Here is a 19,626-nt window from a genome sequence, read left to right on the forward strand (position 1 = left end):
GTGTTGTGTACTAGGTCAATTGATGTCTGGACCTTATGGTGAATACACCCAAAGGAGATAGTGTCTATGACAACTAAAATCGTTTAAATAAACAATTCATACTTATGTCCATCCTATTCAGCAGCCCAACACAGACTGAGTCCTTTTCCCGCCAATTTCCAATTGGGGGAGAGAGGGGGTGGGGGGCAATGCATACAAAATAAAGACTTACATCCGTCCAATCCAACAGCACAGCACTGACTGTGTCCTTATCCTGTCAATTTCCTGTTGAGAAAAGAGCGTGGGAGGGGAAGGGTTGGGAGGGGGGTTAGGTTAGTGGAGGTGGCCCAATTCACCTATTTTCCATCCAAAATTTGAACTTCCCACAAAATTTGAACTTCCCGCCATGACATCACCGTGTGTTGCTGCCATCTTGAACCCGCCATCTAGAATACATTTGGCAACAATGCAGAGTGGCATGATGCTGATCTTGCCCTACTACTCGCCTGATCATAACCCATGTGACATTTGTCTGCAGGATTATCTGAAACATGTTGTCTTCAGTGCTCCATTTTCGAATGTAACTGAGCTGAAGGCACGCATTGCATATTGCATTCCTATCTGTTGTGGAACATGCTGTTTCTCGATTTCATCTTGTGGCAGAAAATGGTGGAAAGCATACTGAACATGTCTTGCACCAGTTTCATGACAGTTAGAAACCGTCGTCATCTTGCTTTAAAAATTGACGTCATTTTGCTTTTTATGCAGTTTTTTGCCTCAGGACCATTAAAACCAGATTTTTCCTATCCGATGTAATACGATCTTGGATAAGCTCATCTGTCTAGCAGCGCCATCACTGTTGACTGCTGAACTTGTGCAGTAATACACATTGAACAATACAGATGGTGTAATGTGCAACTACAACCACAGCCATCGTATTGCGAGTCATCGGTCACTTGTAGCCGACTCCGTTTACAGTAAGACTCTTACAGCGACATTTACTGGTAAAATTTTTGTTAATTTTTTTTGTTCCACGACGTTTCACCCTACATGAACAATATGATGTTGAAATATGACGTCATATGTGATGTGCTTCTCTTTCTATAGCGTTTTGAAATTGGAACTTTAATTATGGACACTCTGTGTTTTAACCAGAGCGCGGTTCTAAACTACCTGGAACAGGTGGTTTACAAACAAGGTATTTAATAATGTTTAGCAGGATATATTGTCATGTCCACCATTAAAAATTTAGTAATGATCCTAAATGATTGCTGAATGATGAGTCTCCTGCAATTATTACAGTGTGCTTGAGGAATTTAGGTACTGATGAACTGAGGTTGTCTTTATAATTTTTGAATAAATCAGGATAGAGAGTCTGGCGGTCGAGAGAAGGATCCAGTTACAAGTGTATACCCACAGACAAGTCTGAATCTTGCAAAAACATTCTCACATGCAATTTGCATTTCTGTCCTTGTGGGTTTGAGTTTCTTGTCTACTAAAACAAACATAAACCTCTTTTCCCTAGAAGCCTGTCCCATTGATATACGCTTTCCCACAAATCTCACTGCTGTCATTTTCAGGTTTTAATTAGATTTCTGTAGCTAGTATTATCTGAGCTTCACTCGTTTTTAGGAATGTTTCAAAATCTGGCACTTTGTTGCGAATGATACAGCAGTTAAGCACTAGGATTTTAATAATCTACCCTGAGAGGAGCCGGAGTGGCCGTGCGGTTCTAGGCGCTGCAGTCTGGAGCCGGGCGACCGCTACGGTCGCAGGTTCGAATCCTGCCTCGGGCATGGATATGTGTGATGTCCTTAGGTTAGTTAGGTTTAATTAGTTCTAAGTTCTAGGCGACCGATGACCTCAGAAGTTAAGTCGCTAGTGCTCAGAGCCATTTTTGAGAGGATCGTTACTCTTGATCTTACGCTGATACTTCTGGGTCTCTTACAGCTCTTACACTGGAGAGCCAATGAAACTGGTACACCTGCCTAATATCGTGTAGGGCCCCTGCGAACACGCAGAAGTGCCACAAAAAGACGTGGCGTGGACTCGGCTAATGTCTGAAGTAGTGCTGGAGGGAAGTGACACCGTGAATCCTGCAGGGCTGTCCATAAATCCGTAAGAGTACGAGGGCGTGGAGAGCTCTCCTGAACAGAAAATTGCAAGGAATCCCAGATATGATCAATAATGTTCATGTCTGGGAAGACTGGTCACCAGCGGACGTGTTCAAGCTCAGAATTGTGTTCCTGGAGCCATTCTGTAGCAATTCTGGACGTGTGGGGTGTCGCATTGTCCTGCTGGAATTGTCCAAGTACGTCGAATTGCACAATGGACATGGATGGATGCAGGTGATCAGACGGGATGCTTAAGTATGTATCACCTGTCAGAGTCGTATCTAGACGTATCAGGGGTCCCATATCACTCCAACTGCAAACGCCGAACACCATTACAGAGCTTCCACCAGCTTGAACAGTCCCCTGCTGACTTGCAGGGCCCATGGATTCATGAGGTTGTCTCCGTAACCGTACACGTGCATCTGCTCGATAGAATTTGAAACCGGACTCGTCCGACCAGGCAACATATTTCCACAGTCCAATGTCGGTGTTGACGGGTCCACGCGAGGCGTAAAGCCTTGTTTCGTGCAGCATCGACGGTACATGAGTAGGCCTTCGGCTCCGAAAGCCCATCTCGATGATGTTTCATTGAATGGTTCGCACGCTGACACTTGTTGATGGCGCAGCATTGACACCTGCAGCAGTTTGCGGAAGGGTTGCACTTCTGTGACGTTGAACGATTCTCTTCAGTCGTCGTTCGACCTGCCCTTGCAGAATCTTTTTCCGGACGCAACAATGTCGGAGATTTGATGTTTTATCGGATTCGTGATATTCGCCGCACACTCGTGAAATGGTCATAGGGGAATATCCCCACATCATATCTACCTCGGAAATGTTATGTCCCATCGCTCATGCACCAACTATAATGCCACGTTCAAACTCACTTAAATGTTGATAACCTATCATTGTAGCAGCAGTAACCGATTTAACGACTGCGCCATACACGTATCTTATGTAGGCTTTGCCGACAACAGCTACATAGTCTGCTTTTTTATCTGTCTCTGTATTTGAATACGCATGCCTATACCAGTTTCTTTGGCGCTTCAGTGTATTATGTAGACTGAATGGAGAGTCTGCTACACTAAAAAAACTCATGTGCATCCAACACATATTCAGGTACACTCATTCATCTATCTGGGTAGCAGCCTCTGATGTGTAGAGGATACCCAAACCACTTAGGGGGACCCTACATTTCTCAACGGTACGGGGCAAGTCTAAGAAGTAGCAGCCTAGCTTGTCACAGAACCTTCACAGGGACTGGATTAAACCTTCCATGCAACTCAGAACACGATGGCCATTATCAGTTCTGGGAACAATGATGAAGATTGTGAGATTCACTGAAAGTCTGTGAACAAAGTTGGTATTCTAGCCTTTTCTGTTGGTTGCTGGAATGATCTAAGTTAGACATCAGAATCCAGACGACAGACATCGTTTCCACCAACGAACGCCGACTGCCAGCTGCCGAAATAACTCTTCAGCATGTCGAATAACATCCACAGGTAGCTATACTGAGTGTACATGAGGTTATTTCACATCTCTTGCTGGTAGTTCTCTAAGTGGTAGCATTATGTGTCACATGTTTTTAACTGCCAAAGATTATTAGAGCTCTACCCTTTTATGTTTCCCTCCCTTTGACTCAGGATACAGGGTTTCCCAATAGATTAAGTGAGTCTTACTGGCTTAGTTTCTGTTTCAATGGAAGACAGTGCCTCGAACTTGTTGCTTAAGGGGACTGATGTAACATTCTAAGTTGTCCCTGGTCCCCAGTCTCCCCTGTACAGGAGTTCACTGGCATGCCTCTCACAATCAGATGGACAAGTAGATCAGATATTTTCCGTAGAGAAGACACCATTCACAGGAGAGGATAGAATCTGAGGTATCATTGGTATCTCTGGTACATGAGTTCTGATACTCCTTCCAACACACCCATTCGCAGCAGCTTCCAATCACATGACAATAGTCAATGTCATTACCAGCTGCTTACAAAGAGCAAGTAACTCATCCCACGCTAGAGAACAACAATATAGTGGGATTGTATCATGGCACTAATACTGTCCTTTAAACTAATTTTTAGAGCAAATATTCCCAGATATACATGCGGATATCGGCATCGCTGTGGTATTTTATCGGCAAAGTAATTATTAGGGGTGTGGATATCCGGGTCAGTGCCGTCCTGTAAATATAGTAATTTGGTTAGAAAAACACAGTTTCATTTTTGATCAGTTACCAGGGCACCCCAGGGGAACTTGACAGTGTAAAATGGAAATATATTGGATTTCAGTTAGTCATAGATGCAACAACAGATGCAATCAGGAAGTACAGTTTTGGAAACGAAGTTGGTAAGTATGGCAAGCGGGTTGGGGAGGGGAGGAGGGGAATCATCATCAATGGCGGCTTTTATAAAAAATCGAGCTTGACAATCTGTATCCTTGTAAGCTGGTTCATGCTACGCTGTCTTACTGTATACGTAAACTAAACAATACTGGCACAAAAACTACTGATATATCCTTTCAAGGTTAGTATATCAACTAACGACATTGCAGCATTGTATTTGGTAAGAATAGTTATTAAGACAAAGTAATTAGTGGCTGATGTAGGTTTTGGTAGTTGTGACACATTAAATATACAAACCACTGGGAGTCTATAGCCGTGTAGCGTGGTGTCTTCGAGAACCCGCCGAAATCCACGTATTGGTAACACGTAAGACATTCTCTGTGACTCCATTAGGGCAGCTCTGGTGTAAACCAACCTAAAAATAATGAAAGTTTTTGCCATTATATTACTGCTATGAATTCTCAGGCTTCATTTTTATGGGAGGTGCATCAAAACATGTGATAAAGGTCAATGCCTAAGTTATTTATCTATCAGTTATATTCAACTAGACTATTGAAAAAGAATGCATTGGTAGAGTAGTACTTTCAAACAAGCAAATAAAAGTATTTCTAACTCAGGATGACTAAATATCGCATGTCGTATAACCATTTGAGTGCTATTCCTCGTAAGAATAAAGTGTTGTTAAGATGTTTATTGATCATGCCACCAAATCGCCAAATCGAAAGATGCAAAAACGGAGCCTGAAATATTCGATTCACAGCTCTCGATACTGCTTCTCCGAAGAAGATCACATCACAGTTTCTATTTGCGATCGTTGCATGGGTGCAGAAATGACGTGTAGTGGAACTATAGCTCCATCTTAGTGAGGATAATCTGTTATAAAATAAGGGACCAGTAAAGTTTGTAGGGAGTATAACAGTTTACGTTGAAATCAGAATGAATGTCCATATTAACAATTAAGTGCAAGAATAAAAGCTATATCTTTATAAATTGTCATGCACCTATTAATTATGATAACAGAAGAAATTTTCAGAAAGTAAATCAGTTTTGGGGTCTTTTGGATCTGAAATCTCCAACAGACCTAAAAAAATGTTAAAATAATTCTCAGCTGCTTCAATGTGCAAGTTGGGAAAGTAAAGAAATTTCAGAATGCTGTCGGCGAATATCTAGCACACCTGAGAACAAACGGTAATGGCGAAAAACTGATTAGTATGTGTAAAATGTTACAGTTAAAACTTATCTCGACACATTTTTGCAACCTGCCCTGAATAGCCAAAACTTGAACATCTCCAGCTCCAACCTAAGAGAATTTCAACTGGATCACATAGCCATATCTAAAGGAATATCATGGAAATCATGAATATTAAAGTAATCAGAACTGGGGAATTTAATTCAGATCATTATCACTCTAAGATCAAAATCCGATTTCTCCCATATAAAAAAAGTACAGCCAAGAATATAATCAGATACAACTCCACTACAGTTAATATTACGAAGCAAAATATAGAAAAATTTAGAGACGAAATTGAGACAACAAAAAAGGTGATTGGCAAGAACTCCATGTACAAATTACTAAAACAGCAGAGAAAACTTTAGAACTGGACAAGAATAAAAAGAAAACATGGTGGAACAGAGAGGGAGTGAAACTAAATCAGACGGAAGGTCTAATCCCCCAGCCAAATGCTGCTTTTAACAAGAGAAGAAACCTTTTCACATCCAGCAGCATAGACGAACATCTCAGGAAAAATCTCATAAAGACGTTTGTTTGGAGTGTGCTTATGTACGGAAGTGTAACACGGACACATGATAAGCACAGAAAAACATAAAATAACAGCCTTCAAGATGTGGTGGTACTGTAGAATGCTCAAGATTTCCTGCGTAGACAAAACATCAAACGAACAGGGGCTCCACGGAGCGGAGGAAACCAAGCCTTGTCTTTTGAAGTTCATCAGGCCCAGAAGGAACACATGGGTCGGAAATCTGTTGAGACATGATGGTATCACAAAAGTATCATTGAAGAGACAATAGAAGGGAAAAATACAAGAAGCAGACCGGGACTAGAATACATCAACCAGATCTTGAGGATACCAGCTGCACCATCTATGCAGCCCTCAAGGGGAAGGCCGAAGACAGAAATGCATGGAAAACTGCTGCTAACCAACCTGATGGCTGAAGTCATGAGAAGAAGAAGAAGGTAGTGCTATTACCTCACAGTGGAGCACACAAACTGCTACATTGCACGAAATACAAACATAATTTTCCCCGATTTCTGAGCCCTGAAGTGCCTTACTGACCCATGCGACTGAACACAGGTTTCGTCTACATAAAATAAAAAATAAAAAAATTAAGAAACGTCGGTTCCTTAGGTAGTGAACACGATCTTTCTTTCGTTGAGCAGAACCTTTCCGCTTTGGAAGAAACTATTTAATTTTCATATAGCAAGTTGCGTTTCACGGAATACAAAATCTCCACCTTCAAGAAGAAGTTTTTATAAGTTTTTGCAGTTCTCTACACAGATGAATTTCACTTTTATCATTTCCTCGCTGTACAGCAACCTGCAACTGCAGAGAAGCCAGGATATATTTGTTCATACGAAACGAATTTTAATTTCAAGTAGAATATCCTTTTTAAGAATAGCAGTTACAACTGTGTTTTAAGAAATGTGGGTCTTTTAGTTTCACAGAAGGAGATATTGTCAAGCATTATATTATTAAATAAAGAAACAATAAAACATTGATGAAGCGTTGAAGCAAAGAAGGAGAGTGAATTTATGGGCTAAAAGAGGAGATGAGCGGCCCATATAATAAAGAAGAAAAAATAGAAAGTTGGCAGCGCACTCACTCGCGAAAGACAAACGTACCAGGTTCGAGTGCCGGTCCATCGTACAGTGTTAATATAAAATTTCATGCTTTACTATTGTAGCTCAGATCAGGAAATATTCCTCATGATAGTGATTTTTTTTAAGATAGTGTATATCTTCTGTATTAGTCGTTCTTTTCTGACACACGGTTAAGTTTCTACTACAAACCGTCCTTCCTCGAATAAATATTGTAATTAGATGTATAGATAGTTGTCAGCAGCTTTACTGATACCCAAGACTGTAAGTTGAAGAATCAAGAAGAAAGACAAGAATTCTAGTTATTTCACTTTCAGAAGATGATCAAAATAGAAGTATGGCATTGTAATATATGAGTATGCAAGAAGACTGTGAATTCAATAATTGCTAGGGACATTTCATAAGTAATGCTCATGTTGGTATTACTGTGGATTGTTTGACGTAACAACAGTGAAAATTACGCCACATGTAGCCGGGAGCTTGAGGAAGAAGCATGTGCTTTTGTTTTTTCGCTTTGTACTTTAACATAAAATTGCCAAGAGGCAGAAGTAGACCCTGCAGGGGCCTCGGGTACTGTGTCTGTTGACAATCAGGGGTCGTACATCAAGACAGAAACTTTACGTGGCCAAAACCCAACAGAAATCCAAAGTGCGTTAAGTGAAGTTTTTGGTGTATTTAGAGCGGACCGTAGTACAGTTTCACGTTGGGTTAATCGTTTTAGTGGTGGTCGTATGAGCATAGATGATAATCCAAGATCTGGAATGCCAGAAACGCAAACAGATGAATGTATTGTGAAACTTGTGGCAGATGCTCAGGGAAGAGATTGCAGTGCAATTTGTGAGGAACTCTCTGAAGCCACGGCAATTCCCCCAACATCAGTATTTCGTATGATGACAAAAGATTTGAAGAAGAGAAAAATTCCTGCGAGATGGATCCCACACAGTTTCACTGCTGAAGAGAAGCAGAAACGTTGGAACCATGCTCAGACAACGATTCGTCCGTGAAAGTAAAGGATTCTGGTGTCGAATTGTACATATTGATGAAACCCAGGCTAGAGACTTTGAACCGGAGTTGAAATAACAGTCCAACGAGTAGAGACCTTCAAAGTCAAAGCAAGTAATGATCACCAAGGATTCATCATGACAGATAGAATCCCATGTGGAACAAGTGTTGCAGCTGTGTATTATTCTAACTTCATGCAAAACCTACGCAGAAAAATGCACAAAACCCACACCTCAGCTGCTCGAGCCACTCATTCTTTACGACAATGCTCGCCCGCGTATCGGCAATGTTGTTGCCCGAAAACAGTGCGAAAACGGGTGAGAACTGTTGCCGCATGCCCCCTGCGGCCCGTACAGCCGGGACATGAGACCAGCAGACTTCGACTTGTTACCGAAGTTGAAAAAACCTATGAAATGTCACTCGTATAATAGTAAACGAAGAGGACAGTCGTGGTACTGATGGTAGATGACAGAAAACTGAGATGCCATAAAAGTATGAGAGTATTTTTTTAAAAATAAATAACTGTACAGGTAAAGCAAAGCACACAACAAAGAAATTGTAGAGAACTGAAAAGCGAGACGACGTTTCAAAATTAATATTGTAAACAGTCAATGCTACACAAATAATGGTAAACCTCAAGTCATTTCTCGAAATGAGGGTTTGTGGGTTAGATATGTCACAAAATTGCAAATTCTAGATTTCAAGTCTCATCAGTTTTCTCCTATACGTTTAACGGTAAAAAGTTTATCCAAGTACCTGTCTTTGTCTTCGAGTGTTGGAGGTCCGTCAGTACCAACTGCTTCTTTTATCTCATTGTGCACTCGTTCTTGGACATCGGGATGCCGTAACATCATAAGAAAAGCAAATTGAAGAGCGCTGCTTGTTTCTTCCAAGCCAGCAACTAACATGTCGTATAACACCATGAGAAGCTGATCCTCTAGAAAATAAAGAACAACATAACAAATTGGTCGCGAAGAGATTATCTAACTAAAATTCCCAAGAAAAGTCTTGTAGCACTGGTGTACCTGTGAAAACATTTGGAATTAGATTCAAGGGGAGCAGTGATTGAAAGACCAGGCTTTATGAAAATAACACAATAAAAACAAATTAGTAACAAAAGTACAGACAATCCCTTGGAAATAGCACGTATGTGAAATCAAAATCTGCATCAGGATAACATTCAGTAACATGTTGCTGTTCACCACACATAGCAACATGGTTTGATCCACTTTGGCTCATTGTCCACGTTAGTTGCAGCTGAAGCCTATTTCAGTTTCCGATGGCAGCATCCCGAGTAAGATTTCCACGACTATGCACTGATAGTTTCAACTTGTTCCAAGCATGCTCAGTCGGATTCGTGTCATCAAATACCGTAGAACAGGTGTGGCCAAGATATCAGCTCGTAGGCAATGCCCGAGTCCGAGTGCCAAAGCGCTCAGCCTCACGTCACGGTACCCCCGCCGCTGCGCCGTGCCAGAGGACAGGAAAGAGGAGAAAACAGTAACCGCGCCGCATTGAAAAGGCAGTACAGTCGTGCTGCATATGACGTGGCCTTATGTTTCACATTTGTCAACAACACAAATCACAAACAGAACAAGTTTTCAGTGTAAATTAATTATTTTTGGCGCTCTGAAGATGTAATATAATTTTTATCTGGTAGAAACAGGCTGCATATGGACAAAAGCAGACAATTTCACAGATTTTCACAGTCAGTTTGCCACGTGACCGTGACTTTGTTTAGTGTCGAAAATAGCTCTTACACACAAATATGTCGATCGAAATACTGCAATGCTTTTGCAACTTCATTATGAAGTCTCGGAAAACCTACCTGAGAAAAGCAATTTAGATGTCCTGGACCCAGTTTTAACGTAAAAAGATTTGCAATTAAGAGTAGAATTACCTTTCAGTTTAGTCAGTTACATCTGCATATGCATAGGGGCTCTTCCAACTGAAACGGCAAATGGTCTCTAAAACACGCCGAAAACAGTTGTAAGGTTGACAGTGTCGTCAAAAGCTCGATGGAGCCACAGCGAGTTTGTCAGACCATGCGCTTTCTTTAACGCCATTTAGTTTATGGAATTTGATTGTCTTTGTCAGGATGAGTAACTTCTACAATGCGATTTTCTTTTTAAATGCATCCTTATCAAATCAGAAAGAAGTTTCCTTGCAATGTCTTACTGTGGCCAGTGTGCAGTTAACTCCATTTAAAATGCGAGGTCTGCAATCCATTGCGGATGTTCTAATTTTCGTTCCTGCACTCCTTTTTCCTTCATAAATTGAGCAATCTTCTTTCGCTTGATCCTTGGTCCCGCAGTTTCCGCAAGGTGGGCACTGTTACAATCGGATTTGACATGTTTAATTAGAAGGGGTGGCCAGATGCCCTTCCTGTCACCACCCTTTACTCCCTGCGACAGAATCAGTGTACCCCAGCTGTCTGCTCCTAGGGTAAATCGTGAAATAGTGTGGACGTGTTTCAGACGTCTGCGAGTCGTGGAACTGAAGCAGGACTTGGGGACCAGCCCGGTATTCACCTAGTAGGATGTGGAAAACCGCCTAAAAACCATATCCAGGATGGCTGGCACACCTGCCCTCGTCGGGGCGGATTCGATCCGGGGCTGGCGCGCCTACCTGAGGCCAGGAAGCATCGTATTAGCGCTCTTTGCTTACCTGGCAGGTTTTCATAAATTGAGCAATAGCGAGATTTAAATCGAAACATCGTTCCAGGCAAGCCCCTTGACTTAACCAACGCAGTTTGCAGTAATATATGCAGTCCCCACACTCTTCGTTCATTTCCACTGAAAATTGTGGCAACTGATAATGGAATAATGGGTGTGACTTCAGAAATTTTGCTGTTCATATCACCACTTTCTGAAAATGCTGTATGCATTCACATTTAGCACAAAGTGCTTTTTGATGTACAGAACACTTAATCCCGTTTGTCGATCGTAATAACTTTTGCTCTTTCATTGTCCTCTAAAAGATTAAAATCTCTCTGCGTGTTACTGTAATGTCGTTTCGTAGCAAATAAGCAGTACCCGTCGCTTATGCGAATTGAGAATTCTCATCCATTTCTTCTGTCATTCCCATTCATTTGAAAGGATTGTGACGATAGATCGCTAGACTGCTCCTCTTTGTGCAAATAGGCACTGGACCTGTGAACGTCCTTCACACCACAAACAAAAAGCGAACGGTAAACAGCGCTGATACTACCATTCTGCCGAACTCGAATATTTGTGCCGAACGCAAAATGCCGCCGCGCAATGTTAAATGAAATGTCGCGCTGTTCCGGGTACTTGCGAGAAGCGCTGAACAAAGCCGAGTGACAACCTGGGCCGCACACGATGCACGCATGAAGTCATGAAGTTTGGTATGCCGCAGACCATTCCATTCAGTTGATTCCTGCTCCCAAAGAGCTGGGTTTATGAGATGGGTGCTGTATAGCGGCGCACTGCCGTCGTGTAAAACGAAACTGTGGGTCTGTCTCGATACAACACAGCCTCCAAATTACCCTCGATTGCGACGAGAAGCGTCCGAAATTTGTACCTGGTACCGGTCCAAAACATAACTGACCCAACCCCCCCCCCCCCCCCCTTAATCCCTGGGACTACACGCATTGGTACCTTCGCGCCTCCTCACTCTTCGACGACGACCATCAGGTGTAAGAAAAATCCTGCAGTCATTGGTGAAGAGAACGTGATGCCGTTGATCCGCATTCAATTCCAAGTTCTACTTTGCCCAGCTTCATCGTGCATTAGCTGCTGAGGTGTTGGTACTACTGACCATAATGGACGTCTAGAGACCAAATTGAATGTGAGGAGACAAATGCGTACAGTCTGCCTCGATGCAATTTCCCTCTAACTGTTCTTCATTAACTATTCTCCATGCCACCATTTTCCTCTTGGCCATCGTCGATTTTAAAGAGATTTTCGCGAGAAATTTAGAAAAAAAGGAAAAACCAAAGGTATTTGAGTCGTGAGAGTTTATAAGTAGATATTAAAGCTCGGTTATTTTTGCCGATTGATATAGGGCATTTCTCTGGTGTGCAAAAAGGGCGCTGGGTGAGAGGTTTATGAAAGGTGGCCTGTCACGAGAGAACTTCGTCGCTCATACGGAATCTGCGACACAGAGAGCAAACTTATGGTGAGCAAAAGCTGAATACGTGATATGTTATCGAATGCGAATATTTCCTCGGTTGTCGGAAGATTCCAAGACGTGTTATGTGGCTCAAGGTGACTGTTGCCTTTGAATTACACTGAAGAGTCAAAGAAACTGGTACACCTACCTAATTATCTTGTAGCACTCCCGCGAGCAGGCAGACGTGCCACAACACGACGTGACATTGACTCAGCTAATGTCTGAAATATTGCTGGCGGGAACTGACACCATGAATCCTGCAGGGCTGTCCATAAATCCGTAAGACTACGAGGGGGTGCAGATCTCTCCTGAACAACACATTGCAAGGCATCCCATATATGCTCAATAATGTTCACGTCTATAGAGTCTGGTGGCCAGCGAAAGTGTTCCTGGAGCCACTCTGTAGCATTTCTGGACGTGTGGGATGTCGCATTGTCCTGCTGGAATTGCCGCAGTCCGTCGAAATGCACAATGGATATGAATTGATGCATGTGATCAGACAGGGTGCTTACGTACGTGTCACCTGTCAGAGTCGTATCTAGACGTGTCAGGGGTCCCTTATCTCTCCAACTGCGTACGCCTCACGCCATTGCAGTCTCAATTAACTTGAACAATCCCCTGCTGACATGCAGGGTCCATGGGTTCATGAGGTTGCCTCCATATCCGTACACGTCCATCCGCTCGATACAATTTGAAACGAGACTCGTCCGACCAGACAACATGTTTTCAGACTTCAACAAGCCAGTATCGGTATTGACGGGCCCAGGCAAGGAGTAAAGCTTTGTTTCGTGCAGTTTTCAAGGGTAGACGAGTGGACCTTCGGCTCCGAAAGCCCATATCGATGATGTTTCGCTGAATGGTTCGAACGCTGGCACTTGTTTATGCCCAACAGTGAAACCTGCAGCAATTTACCGAAGGGTTGGTCTTCCGTGACGTTGAATGACTCAGTCATCGTTGATCCCTTTCTTGCACGATCTTTTTCCGGCCGCAGTGATGTGAGAGATTTGATGTTTTACCGGTTTCCTGATATTCACGGTACACTCGTGAAATGGTCGTACATCCCCACTTGATCGCTACCTTGGAGATGTTGTGTCCCATCGCTCGTGTCCCGACTATAACACCACGTTCAAACTAACTTAAATCTTGATAACCTGCCACTGTAGCAGCAGTAACCAATCTAGCAACTGCACCAGACACTTGTCTTATATAGGCGTTGCCGACCTCAGCGCCATTATTCTGCCTGTTTACAAATCTCCGTATTTGAATACGCATACCATTACCAGATTCTTTGGTGCTTGAGTGTATAACGTTCTGCCGTGATAAACGTTCAGTCCGTTCTCAATGGAGGAGCTACAACATTGCAAAATAATATAATTGCATCTGCACTATCTATCTCCGTTTCTCCTTCACCGTTCACTAGCTGCATCCATGTGATCGCTGAAAGCTTCGGTTGTAATGTTGTTTAAGACGATATTTGTCTGTATCTGAAGGTGGATTAATCTGTTGTAGTAGTGGTCAATGTTAAACGTAACTTAGGATTGTAGTGGTTTTGCGAGGGGCTGGTTGAGCCGCCATGGTAGGCTCCCTCGGCCAGATGTAATGAGAATGTGTAAGCCCACGAGGGGCTATTGGCTGTAATTTATATTCTGGTTCATCTTAATTTTGATACTAAGTAGATATAGCGTTATCTATTCAAGATTTGACTGTATGTAACTGTACCTCCTAAGTTCATTTCTATTGGTTTCATGACTGTATTTAATGAAGTTTTCAAAAAAGTAATTATTAAAAATCTGGTATTGGCATTGTGGTGCCGTCTCATATGAGCGGTTTAGCTCAGCAGTATGTAATGTGATAAATTACTCCTGAAATCAGCTAATTCCACAATTAATGATAACTCACTTAAAAATTCTTTAAAAATCATTATTATTGCTATTTTAGCGCTGTGTCTCCTTTGATAATGAATCATTGTGTCTCCGGACGAAATGTGTTGACGAACACAAAACTAAAGACTCGAGGATCGAGGTATGATCAACATCAGAGCAGACATTATGCTAATTCGTCTCAGGCCAGTGTGAGGAGGCTGGCCAGTGTATCATGTTATAACTCGCTTATTTCTTTTCGACTCTTTCTTCTAGAGAATCACTCCACTGCCGTTCAGTCACTGACATATTACAAACACAGAAAGCTGAGGACCACACATTCACACAGAACTGACACAAATTAGAATATCCATACAAATTGTTTCAACTTGTTTGTCAATTAAATTACAAAATGTACTGATCCTGTATAAAAAAGTAGTCGTTTGCATTAGTAACAATGACTCACTTGTTTAAGATGATTTTGTTTGGTTTTTAACAAATTTTAGACCCTTTCTTGAGAACAGCTGTAATATTTACTTTTATTATCGATAGCAGAACTCTTTTTCACCGTTTTGCAAAACAACGCAGCGGACAAAGTACTAAGTCTAAATTCGTCGAGAAAGAGTGTCACCAAATCACTTTGGGTATGTTATATCCATCTGAAGTCACTATAGTCCGATCGACGAACGGTGACGGTTCGTGCAGGTCGATGAAAGGAGGAGATTAGTATTAAACGTCCCGTCGAGTATTACTGAAATAGATGTGAAAATTATGCCCTTTAAATATGACGAGGCACACCTGTTTTATAAAAAAAAGCATGTGCTAATATGCTGGAGCCATAGTGGCATCGTAAAATGCTAAACAGAAAATCAGTGCCAGCGTCACCACACGTGTATAAATTACGGTATATACTATGGCCATCTCGTCAGCAGTGCAAAACAAACTGCCGTTAAGTAGCCGCAAAATGTTTGTCTCGCATGCTCGCCAGATGTCGCTACTGTACGTGTACACGTATTCTTCAATAATGAAATTATACGATGTAGAGTAAAAAGAAAAATACAATAGGTAAAGTCTGTAGTAGGCTTACCACGTGCAAAAGTCATTACAGTAACAAAATGCAATAAATTAAGACACGACAAAAGTTGGATTGTTAAAAAGGAAAAAGTTAAGCGATAATAATTCTGGTACACTCTAGTGGCGAATTATGGATGAAAATATAAAGGCGTAAGTAATAACCAGCTTACGGAGTACACAGAATAATATAAAAATGACAAAAACAAAGAGCGGAAGAAGCATATTGCAGCAAATAATCAGCGCCCTCTGTTGGCGCTACCTACAGAATGCCACATAGGCGAGAAGGTGTTAGACAGTTAGAGGAACGTAAGCGCCAGAGGTCCGCTCGTACCCTGCGACGCACCATTGCAAGAAAAGAATGATAAAACTCATTACCAGTCAATTAACAAGATTATATAGTTAGTGAAAGATGTTATACAAACCGAGAAGGGAGAAGAAAACGCTAGAGTTATTCGCTCAACGTGAGAAAAACGAAACGAATTAGTAAAGCATTCTGTACTATGTCGTTTTAGGGCAGACGAAATTGTAGATATGTAATGTCTCAGCAGGAATTTGTTGCTGAGCAATATTCGTTAAGACGTATTTAACATTTTTAGTAAGTTTAACAGCTGGATTTGACAACTAATTCAACATATTTATGTGGTTACATAATTAGCTTTTCCATCTACGGAGTTATGTGTGGTAGTAGTAAATTCTTTGGGAATATTTTATCCGTTATCGTGTTCAATAGCTTCAGTAAAGTTGTGAATACAATTTTTATGTCATAACTAGATTTTTTCGTAGAAATTTTGTCTGATTTTGTGTGTGTGTGTGTGTGTGTATATCGATTTCTATTTCTTCTAAATAATCCATTTTTGAGCCCTTTGGTGTTTTGTGCAGAATTTGCATCGTATTTTCGATCTGGTTTGCACTGTGGTTTTCTGTTCGCATGTGGCTGAAGCCTGTGGATAGGTTTGTGTCACTGTTTCTGATATGTTCCAGGTATGTAATTTTGAAATTTCTGCCTGTTTCGCTTATACATAAATTTTCTTAATAATTACAATGTAAACCAGGTCGGATAGGCGATGACAATGCTGCGCATAACACCGAAGGGGCCAGTAATGAATCTTTTAGAATAAATATAAATCTACATAAACACACGTAAATATCCCAACAAAATTTTTAACGAACGAACTGACTAAAAATATAAAAATGATATTCACAACTTTACTGAAATCACAGAACATGATAACGGATAAAACAGGCAAAGACAACAGCAACAAACATTAGCAAAGATTTACTACTACCATACATAACTCCATAGTTGAACAAGCTAATGATGTAACCACACAAAAGAGGTGACATAGTTGTCAAATAAAGCTGTGAAACTTACCAAGCACATTAAACACATATTAACGAATACTGTTCAGCAACAAATTTCAGTGCTGAGAAATTACATCTCTGCAATTTCGTCTGCGCTACACCTTAGATACGCAGCAGTACAAGGTATCAGACAGCGATAGACATACGTAAAACTGTTATTAGTTACAAATAAATACAGATACATGCACTAGCAACTCCATATGTTTTGAGCTTGATAATGGCTACGGAGCCGAAATAAGCTTATACCCCTAAGAAATAACATCGTAATAAAAATTCTTTGAATATAGAAGCGTTTTAGCTTACTAAACATGTAAAATTCCGTAGAGCTACCAAACTGCAGTGAGGCTGATTGCTACGTTACACAGACTGTTCCAAATGGTCACAGACATTTTCCGTGCGATTAAGACTGGATGATTCATAGGCCCAGTGGAGGACGCCTGACCCTCAAGAGTTCCTTAGCAAACCTTTTGATGAAAACAGAGTTTTAGGTATAATATTTTTGCCGTCCTGGAAAAACTTATACATGTTTCTGTTACGAATCATTCACGCTTAATAAAGGAATGTTTGCATCTAACTGTGATAATGGCCATTTTAGAAAATTATAATGATTGTAATTTTCAATGTCCGCATAGAGGAGAGAACTTCGGAGACTGTTTAAAGACTCTGAAGACACTTATATTAGCAGATGCAAAATCCGGCAGGGATGTGTAACATCCAGCACCCCTAATGAACCATATTTTAAGTAGAGGTGTGAGATAAATTTTATTGCGCATTATGATGTGTCACCCGAACAAGACACAGCCAGGGCAAAAGCACCACAGGCCCAAAAATGCGAGCTGGTGCCAATGCCATAGAGACTCACCACTTGCTCGAGTTCCACCAGAGCCACGGGCGGCTCTGAGGATGAAGATATCGACTTCGCTTCGGTCAGTTGCCGGCCGAGTAAAATCCGCCAATGACCGGACGACAACGTACAGAGGCCTACTTGGAAGATAGAAGAGCAGTTCTCGCCCACATGGTTATAAATCATCGTCCAGGGCTGACTTAGACAGGGAACTTCGTTTATTGAATTCTTGGAACTGAACAAACAGTTGTTTTAATTGCATTAGCTATGTACTGTGAAGTTTACCTACGATCATTAGCACTTAGCTATTTAGGGCCTTTTTGTGTTATATTACAAGCAGTGTTGGAGACTTCAATATTAAACTAGTCACAAAGATAAGTAAACCTTTCAACTCATCTGTGTGGCTTTGTTACTAATTTGTTGGAGTGTTGTAGAACCTTAGTTCTCCTATCCTGTTACCTGACCCTGGGGCATAGCTGTGTAATACTGGCAGGGAGAAATTGTCTCTGCGGTGTACTGCACCAGAAGCCGTTTAACGAACTTACAGACTCGGCCTGCAACTGCAGTGGCAACTTGGCCTTCACAGCAGTAGCGACGAGGCATTTCCAAAACTGGCGACGAGGATTTACAAAACATTACTTACCCGTAAATGTTGTGTTATCCTCTTGGGCATCTTCTGGTTTTGCAATTTCATACAAATATGCATCTATGAGATCTCTCTTCTTCCCTGGAATATATGTAGCCTTGTGGTCTTCGATAAGTTTCTGGAAAACAGTAAAGGATTTTTGTTAAATATAATTGCGTAAGTTTTTACAGACAGAGTAGTAACTTAACATAAAAGTTTCCTGAGTATCGTACCTCGTCATAATGTGGAAAACTATGCTGGAGAAACCAGAAGAGTGCCACTGTAAGCGCGGCCGAAACGTTGGTTTCTCCAGCATACCTTTTCTTTACACTATGGCGCGGTATGATGGTATGATACTCAGAAAACTTTTGTGTTAGCAGAGAATAAATAGTTGTCTCTGAGTACACAGTATCCACGCCAATAAGAGCAATAATAAAATATCTTTCAGATATTTAATGAACGTATTTTTTCCTTTTACGTGTAACTGTACGGCCTTGTCAGTAACATCTGCGACTTTCGTAACACAGTGTACAGTGAGCAATCATCTTCGAATCTTTCGTTTACCAGCAAACTGTTTCCCTTTGACGACGCTGCTATGTTATTATATCAAAAATCTCTCTTGCTTAATGCGAAGCAATGGTGATAATTTGATTTCAACAAGTATTTAGTAGTGAGAGCACTGGTTGCGACACCGGATTCGAATTCGGTTTAGGTACGGTTACGTACGTCGATCGCTCAGTTTTGTTTAGATTTTCCATTATACTTTTTCTAAATCAGTTCACGTGACAAGTAGGATGATTAAGCGACAAGTCCACGATCAATATATTACATCATACTTGTCCATTAGGGCTAGTGTCCAGTCTCACACATCCACTAGTCGAAGGTAGATGAAACCTGGGTAATTTCTAGAACTGCATCTGCATATTCTGCGGGACACTATCGGGAGGGTATGACATATAGTTCTTTTTATTGCTGTATTCTCAGATAGAGAGCGTGGAAAGAATGATTGCTACCATGGCCCTTTTTTCTTTATTATTATTTCATTCTCATATAGGGGCGGTCTGGTAATAGCTGTTTCCACTCTTCAGCCATAGGATTACAATTTAGTTAGAAGACATTACAAAATTAAAGAGTTAAATTAAGTGGCTAGGAGAAGTGACTCAGCATAAAAGAGGGGAAAAAGGATCTATTTCGGCAAGATTACTGAAACTGGATGTAGTATTTCACTAAAAATGAGATGTTTGTAATAGAAAATCGTTCTCTAAAAATGTATCTTTAACAGACAGTTAATGGACCAGAATGTTCTTAAGCATCAGAAACACTCATTTTAAGTTCAATAAAAGGAAATAAAGAAATCAGTGATACGGAAAGACACATTGTAGGGTAGATATTAGGAAGTAGAATGACAGTATAGAAATAGTCCCATACTCAGGGAATAATTGTAGGGGAGGGAGATGCAGGAA

General features: G+C 41.2%; 1 long non-coding RNA gene across 1 annotated transcript; it reads right to left on the reverse strand.

The window, feature by feature from the left end:
- Window positions 1–4,724: 4,724 nt before the first annotated feature.
- On the reverse strand, window positions 4,725–18,269 carry LOC124612411. Its single transcript, XR_006979541.1, has 3 exons — window positions 18,182–18,269; window positions 9,022–9,202; window positions 4,725–4,842 (listed from the first exon to the last, which is right to left on the reverse strand). It is a non-coding gene; the product is annotated as an uncharacterized LOC124612411 (long non-coding RNA).
- Between the last annotated feature and the right edge of the window lie 1,357 nt (window positions 18,270–19,626).

This window comes from Schistocerca americana, chromosome 4 (assembly GCF_021461395.2).
Source record: "Schistocerca americana isolate TAMUIC-IGC-003095 chromosome 4, iqSchAmer2.1, whole genome shotgun sequence".
NCBI classification, from domain to species: domain Eukaryota; kingdom Metazoa; phylum Arthropoda; class Insecta; order Orthoptera; family Acrididae; genus Schistocerca; species Schistocerca americana.